The sequence below is a fragment of the Tamandua tetradactyla genome, chromosome 10 (assembly GCF_023851605.1).
Source record: "Tamandua tetradactyla isolate mTamTet1 chromosome 10, mTamTet1.pri, whole genome shotgun sequence".
In the NCBI taxonomy this organism is placed as follows: Eukaryota; Metazoa; Chordata; class Mammalia; order Pilosa; family Myrmecophagidae; genus Tamandua; species Tamandua tetradactyla.
The window spans coordinates 47,478,453-47,494,342 of NC_135336.1; the positions used below are offsets into that span (position 1 = coordinate 47,478,453).

Here is a 15,890-nt window from a genome sequence, read left to right on the forward strand (position 1 = left end):
CAGTCCAGCTGCCTCTGGATGACGGGGAACATGATAAGACCAGAGAATTGTATGAGCATGTGCCCATTCCTGCACTTCATTTGCCATGAAGTGTATTCCTTGATGAGAAGCAATGCTGTGTGGAATACTATAACAATGGATAACAATGGACATTCTGTAAGTCCATGGATGATAGTTTTGGCAGAAGCATTGCATGCAGGGAAAGAAAACCCATACCCAGAGTATGTGTCTATTCCAGTTAGAACAAGTCACTACCCCTTCCATGAAGGGAGTGGTCCAATCAACCTGCCACCGACTAGCCAGCTGGTCACCTTGGAGTATGCTGCCATATTGAGGACTAAGTGTGGGTCTCTGCTGCTGGCAGATTGGGCACTCAGCAGTGGCTGTAGCCAGGTTAGCCTTGGTGAGTGGAAGTCCATGTTGCTGAGCCCATACATAACCTCCATCCCTACCACCATGACCATTTTGTTCATGAGACCATTGGGCAATGACAGGTGTTGCTGGGGAAAGAGGCTGACTGGAATCCACAGAATGGGTTATCTTATCCACTTGATTATTAAAACCATTCTCTGCTGAAGTCACCTTCTGCTGCACATTTATATGGGACACAAATATCTTCATGTGTTTAGCCCACTCAGAAAGGTCTATCCACATACCTCTTCCCCAGACCTCTTTGTCACCAATTTTCCAATTATGGACTTTCCAAGTCACTGACCATTCAGCCAAACCATTAGCAATAGTCCATGAGTGAGTATACAAATGCATCTCTGGCCAGATCTCCTTCCAAGAAAACTGAACAATCAGGTGCACTGCTTGAAGTTCTGCCCACTGGGAGGATGCCCCTCACCACTGTCCTTCAAGGACACCCCAGAAAGGGGTTGTAGTGCTGCAGCTGTCCACTTTCGGGTGGTACCTGTATATTGTGCTGAACCATCTGTAGACCAGGTCTGAGTTTTCCCTTCCTCAGTCAATTCACTGTAAGGAACTCCCCAAGAGACCACAGTGTTTGACTGGGAAAGAGAGAGCAATTTGGCAGGAATGCCGACCATGGATGTTTGGGCCACTTCCTCACATAACTTACTTCTCCCTTCAGGACCTTCTCTGGCCCTAACTCATATATACCATTTCAATTTTATGATTGGGTGCTGCTGCACACGCCCAACTTTAGTTTAGTGGGTCAGACAACACCCAGTCATGATAGGGAACGCAGGTTTCATGGTAACTTGGTGTTACCATGGTTAAGCGTTCAGACTCTACTAAGGCCCAGTAGCAGGACAAAAGCTGTTTCTCAAAAGGAGAGTAGTTATCTGCAGCAGATGGTAAGGCTTTGCTCCAAAATCCTAAGGGTCTGCATTGTGATTCTTCTATAGGGGCCTGCCAAACACTCCAGACAGCATCTCTATTTGCCACTGACACTTCCAGCACCATTGGATCTGCTCGATCATACAGCCCAAGTGGCAGAGCAGCTTGCACAGCAGCCTGGACCTATCGCAGAGCCTCCTCTTGTTCAGGTCCCCCCTCAAAATTAGCAGCTTTTCTGGTCACTTGATAAATGGGCAGAGTAGCACACCCAAATGAGGAAAATTTTGTTGCCAAAATCCAGAGACCAACTAGGCATTGTGCCTTTTTTTGGTCATAGGAGGGGCCAGATGCAGCAACTTATCCTTCACCTTAGAAGGGATATCTTGACATGCCACACACCACTGGACATCTAAAAATTTCAGAGAGGTGGAAGGACCCCGTATTTTTGTTGGATTTATTGCCCATCCTCTGATATGCAAATGCCTTACCAATAAGTCTAGAGTAGTTGCTACTTCTTGCTTACTAGGTCCAATCAACATGATATCATCAATATAATGGATGTGTATGATGTCTTGTGGGAGGCAGAAACAATCAAGGTCCCTGCGGACAAGATTACAACAAAGGGCTACAGAGTTTATATACCCCTGAGACAGGACAGTGAAAGTATATTGCTGACCTTTCCAGCTGAAAGCAAACTGTTTCTGGTGGTTCTTACTAACAGCTATTGAGAAAAAAGCATTTGCCAGATCAATAGCTGCATACTAGGTACCAGGGGATGTATTGATTTTATCAAGCAATGATACCATATCCAGAAGAGCAGGTGCAATTGGAGTTACCACCTGGTTGCGCTTATGATAATCTACTGTCATCCTCCAAGACCCATCTATTTTCTGCACAGGCCAAATAGAGTTGAATGGGGATGTGGTGGGAATCACCACCCCTGCATCCTTCTAATCCTTAAGAGTGGAAGTAATCTCTGCAATCCCTCCAGGAATCCAATATTGCTTCTGATTTACTATTTTGCTAAGTAGGGGCAGTTCTAGTGCCTTCCACTTAGCCCTTCCCATCATAATAGCCCTCACTCCATGAGTTAGAGAGCCAGTGTGGGGATTCTGACAGTTGCTCAGTTATGTCTATTTAAATTATGCATTTTGGAACTAGGGAAATAACAACAAAATTAGTCTGGGGGCCCCCTGGACCCACTGTGAAACAGACCTGAGCCAAAACTCCATTGATCACCTGACCTGCATAGCTACCACTCTCACTGATGGACCAGAGTGATGTTTTGGGTCCCCTGGAATTGATGTCACTTCTGAACCAGTGTCTAATAATCCCCCAAATATCTGTTCATTTACTTTTTCCCCAATGCACAGTTACCCTGGTAAAAGGCCATCAGTCTCTTTGGGGAAGCCTTGGAGGAAGATTAACAGTATAAATTTGTGGCAGTGTAACAGGGTTCTCCCCCAAAGGGACCTGGCCTCCCCTTCATTCAAGGGGCTCGTGTCTGTAAACTGTCTCAAGTCTGGAAATTGATGAAGGAGCCGTGACACTGTGTTTTTGTAATTCAAGTTATACTTCTATTCACTTGACCTAGAACTCTTTTATATAGCTCAAACAAGAATTTAATAGACTTCCCATCTATTGTACTTCTAGGTACCCCATGATTTAGTTGCCAATGCCACAAACCTCTATGAGTAAGATTATTTTGACTCCTGCTTTGAGTTTGCTGTCTATTATAATAGCCACTGTCTTTGGTGATTAAGCACTGCCACCTGGCTTTTGCCAACTCGGGATCCAGTCATCCCCATTATATTTAAGGATTCCAGCTCAGTGACAGCAGTTCCCACAGTAATAGCTGACCTACAGAGAAGTGCAACTACAGAGCTCTTCAGGGATGGCGGCACTAGTCTCACAAATTTATTTCTCACTCTTCTGGTAAAAGGTGCATGATAAATACACTCTAACATTCCAATCTCTCTAAGCCTCTGGATCCCTTCATCTACATTATACCAGGGCATTTCTGGCATTTCAACCTCAGGTAATGTTGGCCACCTTTTGATTTATGATTCAGCCAACACAACAACATCCAGACAAACCATGAATGCCTTTTCTAACCCCTCAAGCTATAACGTTGAATGCAGAATCTCTGCTTAGTGGGCCATATGAATAAATTCAGCCTGATCTAGCCTTATATTCTTCTCACCGTTATCCCACATCCTTAAAATCCACTGCCACACATATTCCCCTGATTTCTGTCTGTATAAATTGGAAAACTCACACAGTTACTTTGGAGTATAATGTACCACCTCATGTGTGATACTCTGTACCTCACCTTAGGGGCCTGTTGGGACTTTAGTCTACTTATAGGTCTGGAAGAATGAGGGGTGGTGGGAGTGGGTCATGAAAAGAATTAGAAGTATCTTCCAAGCCATTTGCTTCAGGGTATTCATTTGCAGTTTCCTCTGGTGAAACAGGATGATCCCTTCAGGAGGAGGTTGGGTGGCCAACTCCTCAAGGCAGCCTGGACGTGGGGTGGCTATGTCTTCAGGGCAGACTGTTACAGGGTTATCTAAAGAAGACTCAGCATGACCTAGGGTTTCAACATCACTACCAACATCATTATTAATCCATATGTCGCCATCCTATTTTTCAGGGTCCCACTCCTTCCGAATCAATGCCCTCACTTTAACAGCAGACACCATGCAAGATTGAGATCTCAGTTTATATTGTAAAGTTGTTATCTAACAATAAGATTCTGAGTCTGATTTTCAGAGATCTCAATTCTATGGTTACATGAAAGAAGATTTTCCTTCAGGACACTCATAGAAGTGTTTACATCTGTCAGATGGTGCATAAGCTTCTCATTTGAAGCTTAATCACATTCCTTTCAGTCATTAATGTATACAGTGTATTTAACAACAACCAGCCAACATCTCTATAGCTCCTGTTTCTACAAAACTCTGTAAAGGTATCAAAAACATTATCCCCCAGAGCCTGGTCCCGTACAAGCGAAGCATTAGAAGAATCGAATGCTGATATTTTGACTATCTCTTTTGCCAACTCACCCCATGGACTGGCAGTATCATTCTGATTACAGGAATCAGAGTCCTTAATGCCTCTAATGTCCAGTCAGAGTAGACAACCAACCATAAAATGTTATATATGATTCTGTTTCTTAAGAACCACTCCTGGTACCAAGCTTAGGGTTCTCTAGAGAAACAGAATCAACAGGAAATATCCATAAATATAAAATGTATAAAGGTGTCTCACATAACCATGGGAACGTAGAGTTCAAATCTGCAGGGCAGGCTGTGAAGCTGACAACTCCGATGGAGGGTCTGGATGAACTCCACAGAAGATGCTCACTGGACAAAGCAGGAAGAGAAGAGAGGCTGTCTCTTCTGAATCCTCCCTAAAAGCTTTCCATTAACCTTGGGTAGGGCATGAGATTTTGAAAGTTTGTCCAGAGAGATGTCCTGATAAGTCCCAGAGTGATTTGAACAGTGAATAAAAAAGTATTTGCAAAGTCCCCTTTGGGGAATGTTGAGAAAGAAGGAAAATTCATCTTCCCCAAGTGGAGAATTCTTGATATTCTCACAAGCAGTGAGGACAACCAAAGCAATAGGCTGAGCCTCCAATCTTGGGGTTTGTTCATATGAAACTTAACCCCACAGAGGCTAGATTAAGCTTACTTAAAATTAGGCCTAAGAGTCACCCCCAAAGGAACCTCTTTTGTTTGCTGCTCATGTGTGGCCTCTCTCTCTCAGCCAACACAACAAGCAAACTCACTGCCCTCCCCCTCTCTACATGGGACATGACTCCCAGGGGTGTGGGCCTTCCTGGCAACATGGGACAGAAATCCTAGAATGAGCTGGACTCAGCATTAAGGAATTGAGAAAATCTTCTCAACCAAAAGGGGGAAGAGCGAAATGAGACAAAATAAAGTGTCAATGGCTGAGAGATTCCAAACAGCATCAAGACGTTATCCTGGAGGTTATTCTTACACATTAAATAGATATCACCTTTTTAGTTAGGGTGTAATGGAGAGGCTGGAGGGAACCACCTGAGGATATGGAGCTGTATTCCAGTAGCCAAATTTCTTGAAGATGATTGTATAATGATATAGCTTATGCAATATGACTATGTGACTGTGAAAGCCTTGTGTCTGATGCTCCTTTTGTCTACCTCTTCAACAGATGAGTAAAACATATGGATTAAAAATAAATAATAGGAGGGACAAATGTTAAATAAATTTATTAGATTGAAATGCTAGTGATCAATGAAAGGGAGGGGTAAGAGGTATGGTATGTATGAATTTTTTCTGTTTTCTTTTTATTTCTTTTTCTGAATTGGGCAAATGTTCCAAGAAATGATATTGATGATGAATACACAACTGTGTGATGATATTGTGAATTACTGATTATATATGTAGAATGGAATGATCATATGGTAAGAATGTTTCCATCTGTTTGTCATGTTTTAAAAAAATTAAAAATTATTTTTTAAAAAAGCCTTCCATTAATTAGATTAAATGTCACTCATTGCAGAAGACACTCCCCTTGGCTGATTACAAATGGAATCAGCTGTGGATGCAGCTGATGTGATCATGATTTAATTCTATGAAATGCCCTCATAGCAACAGACAGGCCAGCATTTACCCAAAAAGCAAACAGGTACCACCACCTGGCCAAGTTGACACATGAACTTGACCATGACACTCAGTGTCTTAGTGTCAGAAAATTTCTATCTCATTGTTTATTTTTTAAAATTAATTAATTAATTAATTTTTAAAAATAGACCCAGCCTAGAAAATAGTGACTCTGGATTTTGGCAAGTGTCTTCGAAAATTTCTTTTTTCGAAAAAAAGCAGCAACATAATTTCAGCAAGTCATCTAATAACCCAGGTGATGGGATATAAAGCCAGGGTCAGCAGTGGTGGAAAGTGGCCTGCTTTGGAAATTCTCATGACCTGAGTTAAAAGATCAAGGTTAGGGCAGGGAAATCATCTGTGAAAAAAGGAGGCATTGGTCTAGCCTTATGCTCAAGCACATCTTGTTTTATCGTTTTCATTTCACAGGGGAGGTATTTGGCAACTTGTATGAATGTCCACAACCAGTAAGTGTTAGAGCGAAGAAGAGAACCCCAAATTTCTGAGGTTTAGGAGGACCTAACCTCAGAGGCAAATGCCTCTGTAACACTTTCCTATCTCTGTTCTAATGAATTGCAGCATAAATATATTATCTTACAGTTTTTGAGTCAGAAGGCTGAAATGGGTACCACTGGCTGAAATCAAGGTGTTGGCAGGATCAGGCAACCTTCAGAGACTCTAGATTGGCAGAGTCTGTTTCTTTGCATTTTCCAGTTTCTAGAAGCTGCTACATACCTTGGCTTCTGACCCCTCCCTCCATCTTCAAATTCATCAGAGTAGCATCTTCAAGTCCCCTGTCAGAGTAGCATCTTCAGGTCTCTGACTCTGACATTCTGCACCATTGTCACATTTCCTTCTACTGACTCTGATCTTCCTGCATGCCTCTTACAAGGACTTCTGTAATTCATGAGGCCTATCCAAATCACCCAGGAAAATCCTCCCATCTCAAGATCCTTAATTTTATCACTTCTGCAAAGACACCTTTATCATTTAAGGTACATTCATAGGTTCCAGGGATTATATTTGAGGGGCCATTATTTAGCCTACCATAACTACCTGAAGAATGCCAGCCAGAAGGAGAGACTCTGACAACCATAAAAAAAATTTTTAAATGTCACCAACAGACATAAGGGTTGAGGGAGTGAGGGGTGGTGAAGAGAGCAGGGAGAAAGGAGTCCTTCTATAAATGTTTAGGCTCCAAGTCAGTATGGGAGGCAGAACGGTATAATATGGCCTAGTTCTCAACCCTGCTTACACATTAGAACCCCTTCAGGAGCTTATAAAAAATGACCAATGCCAGAACCCTAATCCCTAGTCATTCTGCTCCAATTAGTCGGTGGTATACCCAGGCATCAGTATTTATTAAGCTCCTCCAGAGTTACGTGTCCAGATTCTGGAATCAGATAACTTGTGGGCAAATACCCCTCTACCACCATGTGCTGGACCCAAGGCACTGTATTTACTTGCCTCTGTTTTGTCTGTAAAATAGGATGATGACATTAATAGAGCTACATTACAAAGCTAAAGATAAGATAACATAGTACAGTGTCCATTCAGTGGATTCCTCCTCAGACCAGAACCCAAAGTGAATTCTGAGTTTCTGGTGGGAGAGAGCGGAATCAGGTTGACACTCTATGCAGATTGTCCCTAGCCCTGCCAGTTGTGACAGGCCCTGAAATTGTTCATTGCACCAGGCTAAGGCCAGAGTAGCATTAAGAGAAGAATGGCAGGTGTATGAGTAAGGAACACTCAGAAAGGCTGAAGCTGGGAGAGGAAAGGTGTGGTGTGTGCACAAACAGGAGGGATGCTAAGAGCCAACTGATAATGATCTTCTAATAATCAAGATTTAGCTATCTACTAGAGCATTGGTTCTCAACCTGGATCCACATTCAAATTATCTGGGGCACTTTAAAAAATACTTAAGCTATCTGGGGCCCCACCACAGACATTAAATCAGAATATCTGGGTGTGAGGCTTAGGAATTTTTTTTTTTAAATATAAGCTCCCCAGATAATTCTCAGAATTGAAAACTATTGCTTGGCTTCAGGGCTAGGAGCAGGACAAGTTGCAACTTTCTTCAGTCTTCATGCATATGGGTTTATCCCACACCAGCAGCCTCCTCCATGCCATCCAAATGAGACCCCAATGAGATCACAGTCATGTACCTGGGGTATGCCAATGGGGAAGCTGATGACGCATCTACCCCAGCCTCAAAGATAATTCCCTGGGTTTATCTCCAGAAGAGGTTAGTGATGGTCTTACCAAGGCAACTAAAATGTCTGAGGATTACAGTGAAACTGGACATTCAGAACAGACAAACCCTGATTTGAGATGGCACCTTCTGCCTCTGCCCTAATCATCAAAGCCCTCAAGGAATCATTAAGAGACAGAAAGAAGCAGAAAATCATTAAACACAATAGAAATCTCACCTTTGATGAGATTGTCAAAATCACTCAATAGATGCAGCATGGATCTTTAGCCAGAGAGCTCTCTGGAACCATTTAAGAAATTTTGGAGACTGCCCAGTCTGAGCTATAATGTTGATGGACATCATCCACATGACATCATAGATCACATCAAAAGTGGTGCAGTGGCACTCGTGTTTATGGCGGCAGTGTTTGCAATCTGAAATGGTAATGGATGGAGGTGACCTAATGGTAAAACGACTGAGGAATGGAAGAACTGTAGTGTCTCCATACAATGGACTGCTGAGTGGCTGCAAGAAGGAATGAAGTTGTGACAACAACTTAACTAGATGAAGACAACTAGATGAATGAACCTTGAGGATAATAAGTTGAATAAAATGTCAGAAACAGAAAGACAAATATTATCATCCCTCAATCATATGGATTAACTAAAACATACAAACTCAGAGAATTGAAGTCGAGAGCATGGGTTATCAGATTGGGACCTATTGTAAAAGTCCCTAGATTGTAAATTCTTATAGCAGACACATATATTCAGGAGTTGTAAATGTCATTCCTAAATTCTGAGATACTGAACTATTTGTATATAACCTGGTTGTTCCCTAAAACTTCGGGTATGTATGTGACACCTGAGACTCAAAGTTAGAGTACTGAAGCTATGAAAGTCAGCATTATCCCATGTAGCATCTGTTAAAAAAAACTTAAAAAGCGATCAGACCTTGTCTAGAGCTATGAATAAAGCTGATCTGGATAGGACTAAGGTAAATCAGAATATTGGGTAAAGAATAACATAGCCCATATTTTCACACTTCAACCTCTGTGCACAACGAAAGAAAGAAATGTTTATTTGGCGCAAAATTTATATTCTGGTTTACACACTGTCTAATTTAACTTGTGTGGTCAGTTTACTTGAATACCATAATTACATGGAATCTTGAATAGGATGTGAGATTTTTGTTGGTTTGCACAGGTTAGTGTGATGCCCTGATATATCCCAGAATTATTTGGGCAGAGCATAAAAAACTATTTCCAAAGTTCCCTTGGGGGACTGGGGAGAAAGGAGGAAGTATTAAACTTCCCCATCTGAGGAATTCCTGATATTCTTGCAAAGCAGCGGGGACAACCAATTCAATAGGATGAGCCTTCAATCATGGGGCTTGTCCCATGAAGCTTATTCCTGCAAAGGAGAGGCTAAGCTTGCTTATAGTTATGCCTAAGAGTCACCACCGGAGAGTCTCTTTTACCGCTTAGATGTGGCCTCTTTCTCTCTAAGCCAATTTGGCAGGTAGATTCACTGCCCGTCCCCCTACATGGGACGTGACTCCCAGGGGTATATATCTCCCTGGTAATTTGGGATCTGACTCCCGGGGATGAGCTGGGACCTGGCATCATGGGAATGAGAAAGCCTTCTTGACCAAAAATGGGGAAGAGAAAAATGAAACAAAATAAAGTTTCAGTGGCTAAGACTTCATTTGAACTATTTTTTTTTTGAATGGGCAGGCACTGGAAAGCAAACCCGGGTCTCTGGCATGGCAGGTGAGAACTCTGCCACTGTGCCACCATCACCCACCCACTAAGAGACTTCAAACAGAGTTGAGAGGCTATCCCAGAGGCTATTCTTACACATTATAGATATCACTTTTTAGTTTATGATGTATCAGAGGGGCTAGAAGGAAGTACCTGAAACCATTGAAGTATTCCAGGAGCCCTGATTCTTGAAGAAGACAGTATAACTATATAGCTTCTACAATGTGTCTGTGTGATTATGAAACTCTTGGGTCTGATGCTCCTTTTGTCTTGGGTATGACAGATGTGTAAAAATAAAATAAGGATAAAAAACAAATAAATAATACATGGAGGTAAAGAGTAAAGACTGGGTTGACTGAAATACTGTGGGTCAATGAGAGGGAAGGGTGTATGACATATGAGTTCTTTTTTTTTCTTTTTCTGGAGTGATGCAAATATTCTAAAAATGATCATGGTGATGAATACACAATTATATAATGCTATTGTGAGTCATCGATTGTATAATATGAACTGTACATGTGTGGATATTTCTCAATAAAAATACTTTTAAAAACAGGAGAAGGAGGAGTTATAACAGAGAAGATGGGATTTAATAAACAAGGATGAACACTGAAATACTATACTGATATTTCTCCTAGCCTCTAGTGTTTGGGAGTATCTAGAAGGAAAAATCTGAAGTAATAGAATGGTAACCCATAACAAATTCTGAAATCTGTTCTGTTACTGCTTTTTGAAGTGTATTTTGAAAATTATTGTTTGTTCTTTCTTTTCTTTTTATATGTGTTATATTTCACAATAAAAAAAATTTTTTAAGTTAAAAAAAAAAATAGTGGTGTGGTGGGATGCCCAGCTGAACAAGAACTACAAAGAAAAATATTTCAATAAAAGATTATTTGACAACCAAAAAAAAATCACTGCTCTATAGGTCCTGAGCCCCTGTTCTATATCTGGAGTCTAAACTTCTCACTAAGCAAGAGAGGAGAAGAGAAAAAGGCATTTACAAATGACCATGTTACAATTATGTGTCAAAACATAATTATTATTCTTATTTTAAAAATTATCATAAAGAGCTGCATTTCATGGGGCTTACAATGCAACTCACATAATGTAGTATCAGAGTGGAGCTTAAACCCCAAGTTTATTTCCAAAAGGGAAAAGGAAGAGAAATGACATTTGTGATCACCCATCACTGTACAGAGTCCTCTCAATAACATTTTACATTTGAAGGAGAAGACTTAGAAAGGCTAAAGAATTTGTTCATGGTCAAATAACTTATAAAATGGCAAATCTGGATCCTAAATCAGGTACATCCACCTCTAAGTCCCCATCCTCTTCCGCATCACTTTTACCCTCTCCATGCTGCAAAAATGAATAGTGACAACCATAACAAAACAATGAACATTTATTGGATGCTGACGCAGTATCAAACACTATACTGAGAGCTTTATATGCATTACCTAGAAAAGAATCAAGTAAACTGTGACATGAAGACAAAATAGATGGTTGTTTAGATCATGCTACACCCAATATGATCCCCAGGCCAGGCCAGTGTCATTATGGAGGAGTAGTGGGGAAAGGGTGCAGAAATACAGAATCTTAAGCCCGACTCTGGAGTTTCTAAATCTGAATGAATTTAATAAGGTGCCCAGGTAACTCATAAGCACACTGAAGTTGGAGAAGACAGTTTTAGATGGGTTTTGTTTTGCTTTTTAAATCTATCTAGAGAGTTGTTTTGGTAATGTGCAGTTTACACCTAAGAGTCTTCATGTAGTGGACTTCACAAGGCCTTGGGTAATGGAAGAACCAGACACCAAGAAAACTTGCAAAAAGAGGCAGCTGCCTCGATTTGTGATTTGAGATTTTGTCAGGAGGGCAGGAGGCCCCAAAACACATTTTCCCAACCACAGCTCTCTTCGTTTGTGTGTTGGTCCAGAGTGCTGGTCTCTAGACTCCAAATACCCTGAGCAGGGCAGTCACATCTTAACAAAATAAATCACACTGAAGTTGGAATTAGTTAACAGCACTATAAAAGCAAGAATGGAATACAGCAGTTTTTCTCAAATTCAAGTACGGGTCTCAAATTCAAGTAATGTGCAGACCCTTTAAAAAAAGAAAACAAAAATTCTTTCAGACCCACCATGTTGACATAAATTGTTTTTATTATAAAATTTCTTAAATAGAAAAAATACATATTTGGAAAACTATAAAAACAAAGCCAATTTACAAATAAAGCCAATAAATAAAATATAAGCAAAACTGCAAAACCAATGCAAATCATATATAGCAGATGACTTTTTGCTAAAATAAACCACCTTTCACAATCTGACTATGGCACAGACAGCTACAGTGTATATTCTTTTTGGCCCAGGATATGTATTTTATCTATGCCCTGATTGACTCAATTCTCTAGTCAAACTAAAACACCTTGAATGATTGTTTGGTCTACTAAGCTTATCCTTTTCTTTGTTGACTAACCTTTGATAATTAAAGCAGGGCTACTTGGCACCATCAAGATCATGATAATTAAAAATGCAAACTCCAGCACTGAGATGAAAAGTCAGAGATAATTTATAATAAAAGAAAGCTTGCAGACTAATTTCCACCCCTCCAAAGAACTTTTCAGCAGACTCCCAGAAATTGATCAATATCACTTTGGGAAACTTGGAATACAGAATTGGCATGGACTGTACCCAAGTAGATGATGATGGGAGATTTCTCTTTATAGAAAGGGTTCAGCTAATAAATGCAAAAATAAATAATCAAATTTAGAATATAACATTTACCAGTCTTAACGAGTCAATAGATTTAGGAAGCAATGATAATCAAAGATTGCTGGCATCCAAAAGAAAGACAACAAGATGTGTCTAAAGTGTTCTTAAAAAAAAACAATCAAAACTGAATCTAACCCAAGATCTGTATATAACTGCCAATATACAGGAAATACAGAGACAGCAGAACTTGCTAAATCACATCATGGGGATGCAATCAGCAAAATCCAGATGATGCTAAAGTCTACAGTAGAAACAAACTAATTTTTTCAACAGATGCATTGTAAGGAAAACAATGGGAGAACCTAAAGATGAAAAGAGACTTCTGAGGCAGATGTATAATTGCTAAGTGTGGACTTTATCTGGATCCTAATTCAAACAAACGAACAAAGAAACATATAAGACAGATATTATACAACAGAGTGGTGATAATATTGTTTTGATGTTTTATTAAATAATCTTACTTTTAGATAAACGTACAGAAATATTATGGAAAAATTACTGTGATCGCTTGGATTAGCTTCAAAATTATCTGGAAGAGGGAAGAAGTGGATAGGAGAAAGATAAAATGTAGTTGACCATGAATAAGCAATTGTTGAAACTGGGAAAGGGATACATTATATTATTTCTACTTTTGTATCAGCTTAAAATTTTTCATTCAAAAAGTTGAAAAGGATAAAAAGAGATGGGAAAGACAAGAAGCAGAGATCCTGTTTTTCTGTCAGAGGGTCTGATAATAGAAAAAATATATCATCAGGAATCAAGGCTGTCCTGAGAAATCTGAAGTTGTGATCCCAGACTTACAAGGGAGAAAGGACTGGTCTTAGAGGTAACTCTTCCCCTGACTTTGACTTTCCAGTCTGATTTAGACTGCCTCCTCTCTGCCTGCTTACCCCCACAGCACTTTTAATGCTGCACTGAAATGACCTCTTTCACTCTCTATTTCTTCCAATAGTTGGAGAGCTTCTTGTGGGGAAGGCTACAATTGCTCATACAAAACATCAAAACATGTTTGATGACTGAATCAATGCAATCAATGCTCTTAAGCCACCTCATCAGAACTTTACAAAATGAACCCTCAAAATCCCTACTCAAAGCAGGAGAGAAAATTCCATTCAATAAATAAGATGCAAAAGGGGTCAGGGTTGTTTCTATTCAGTGGCTAATTTTCAAGGCTTTCTTTCCAATCTCCTCTAAAGTAAAAAGTCTCTAGCCCTTAGGACGTTATGAAAGCCATTCTTTTACATGGGTATGCCCAGAGGTGACAGAATTTTGATGTCAGCATTCATTTAAGTAGGTTATTTCCTTAGCTTTGCCATGGTATTCTATGTGTTTTAGAATAAATGCATCAATTTTGCAATCAGAGTCAAGAAAAATTCTAAGACATTCCATTTTAAAAATTAAGTAAGTGAAAAAAAAAGATTCAATGTCAGCTTTTTTTAAAAATCTAGCTTATAGTGGGAGAAACTAAGTGAGAAAAAAAATGAGCCAGCAGTAGGTACTTGTAGTCCAGCCTCCTTTAAATTCAAATGCTTTTATCAAACAAGCAAAGGTAAAGAGTTTTGCAACCTGCCATACTCCATGGAAAATGCTCTGAATATACAATTCAATGAAATGAGGGTTCTTAGTGAGCTGAAGTCTCTTTCCCTACTTCCTCTTCTCCTGTCCCGATTCAACCTCTGAAGTCATTAATTCAGCCAAAGAAGTCTCCAGCTTTCCTCTTGCCTCCAGTTCACAGAAGGACAGATACTTGAATTCATGACAAACTTCAAGGTAAATAAGAAATGAACAAAGGGAACAAAGAGGAATAAGAAACTGCCCCCTGGGTTGCCACTGGCTAACTTGGTTTTTGTGTCCATGAAGCTTGGCAAAGCTCCCTGAGAAAGCCAGGCAGAGAGCCTTGTTGCCTTTCACAGAGATTAAAAGATTGTCAAAAAGGTGTCAGTAATCAATATTGACAGGTGTGAGGAACATTGTCCTTATTTTCAGATCCTACCTCTTAGCACTTGGCACAATTGCAGGCATCTGGAGGTAAAGATGGGAGATTTGGGGAAAAAAGTATGGAACACCAGTGAAATCAAAATTTCAGATAAACATTCGTGATGGTTATATTCATGTAACAACAATTTTTTTTTAGCACAGACATGTCCCAAATATCACATGAATTGTTTACCTGAAATTCAAATTTAACTGACTTCCCAAATTTTATCTAGGAACCCATGAAATCCATGAAAGTATTCCCACAGGAAAAAGAACATTGCAATTCAGGATGGAGATCTCTTAAGCAAGGTGCATGAAGCTAGAAAAGAAGTTGACACTGAAGTGACATATGCAATTAAGAAAAAAAAATCCAAAAATATTTCTGTCTTCTTAAGAATGAAATCCATTAGCTAGGAATTAAATGTTTCTCTGACTAAAAATCATGATTTAGGGTGGGTCATGGTGTCTCAGCAGGCAGAATTCTCACCTGCTATCCCATAGACCCGGGTTCGATTCCTGGTGCCTGGCAATGCAAAAAAAAAAAAGAATCATGATTTGACTTGGTTGTCATTTTTAACTATTTCCAAATTTCCACCCAAACAGCTTATGTTTTTCTGAACTATATTCAGGTTATTTCTCAATTGATATGCCCCTGCACCTCTTTTATAAAATGAGAAATTTGCTCAAAAATGGCAGTCACATCAGGTGAGCTGAGGATCCCTGTAGCCAGGTGTCATAAAAAGAGGCCCCCTGAATCTGTTTGGGTATGTCTTTCTATCTGAACCAAGAGATATTAAAATATAGCCACAATCATTTTGTGGGACAGGGGAGGGGAGGTGTCCTAGAAATCTTCTGATCTCATAAATGGGTCCATCTCATATTTGATAAGGTAGGCACCACTGGTCAAGAATGATTTGCAATACCTCTTCCAACCACTTCATGAATCCCAGCATTTGATAGCAATGACATCAGAGCCACTAAATCATTGGTTCTTTCCTGGTTCAACTAAAAAATTGGTTCTGAGAAAGGTGAATAAGAGAAGAAAGTTTGGGGTCCCAAGGTAAGAAGGAGAATCATAAGGGTGGACAAATGTGATTGGGCACTATATTAACATTGAGGTTCCTTTCCATAAATTTAAAAATATCAATTAAGGATTTATGGCTGGTACACAAGATATCTGAATTCCTGTTGGTGTTTTGTTCCCTTTCTTGCCGTCATACTATAACAATTTTGATGTGA

General features: G+C 39.9%; 1 protein-coding gene and 1 pseudogene across 4 annotated transcripts in view; one reads left to right on the forward strand and one right to left on the reverse strand.

Annotated features, from left to right (window-relative positions):
• LOC143648468 (transmembrane protein 45A-like) overlaps window positions 1-15,890 on the reverse strand; it is a 116,508-nt gene that overhangs the window by 58,055 nt on the left and 42,563 nt on the right. The gene's annotated exons all lie outside the window — the stretch shown is intronic.
• LOC143648851 (large ribosomal subunit protein uL11 pseudogene) lies at window positions 8,074-8,579 on the forward strand (annotated as a pseudogene).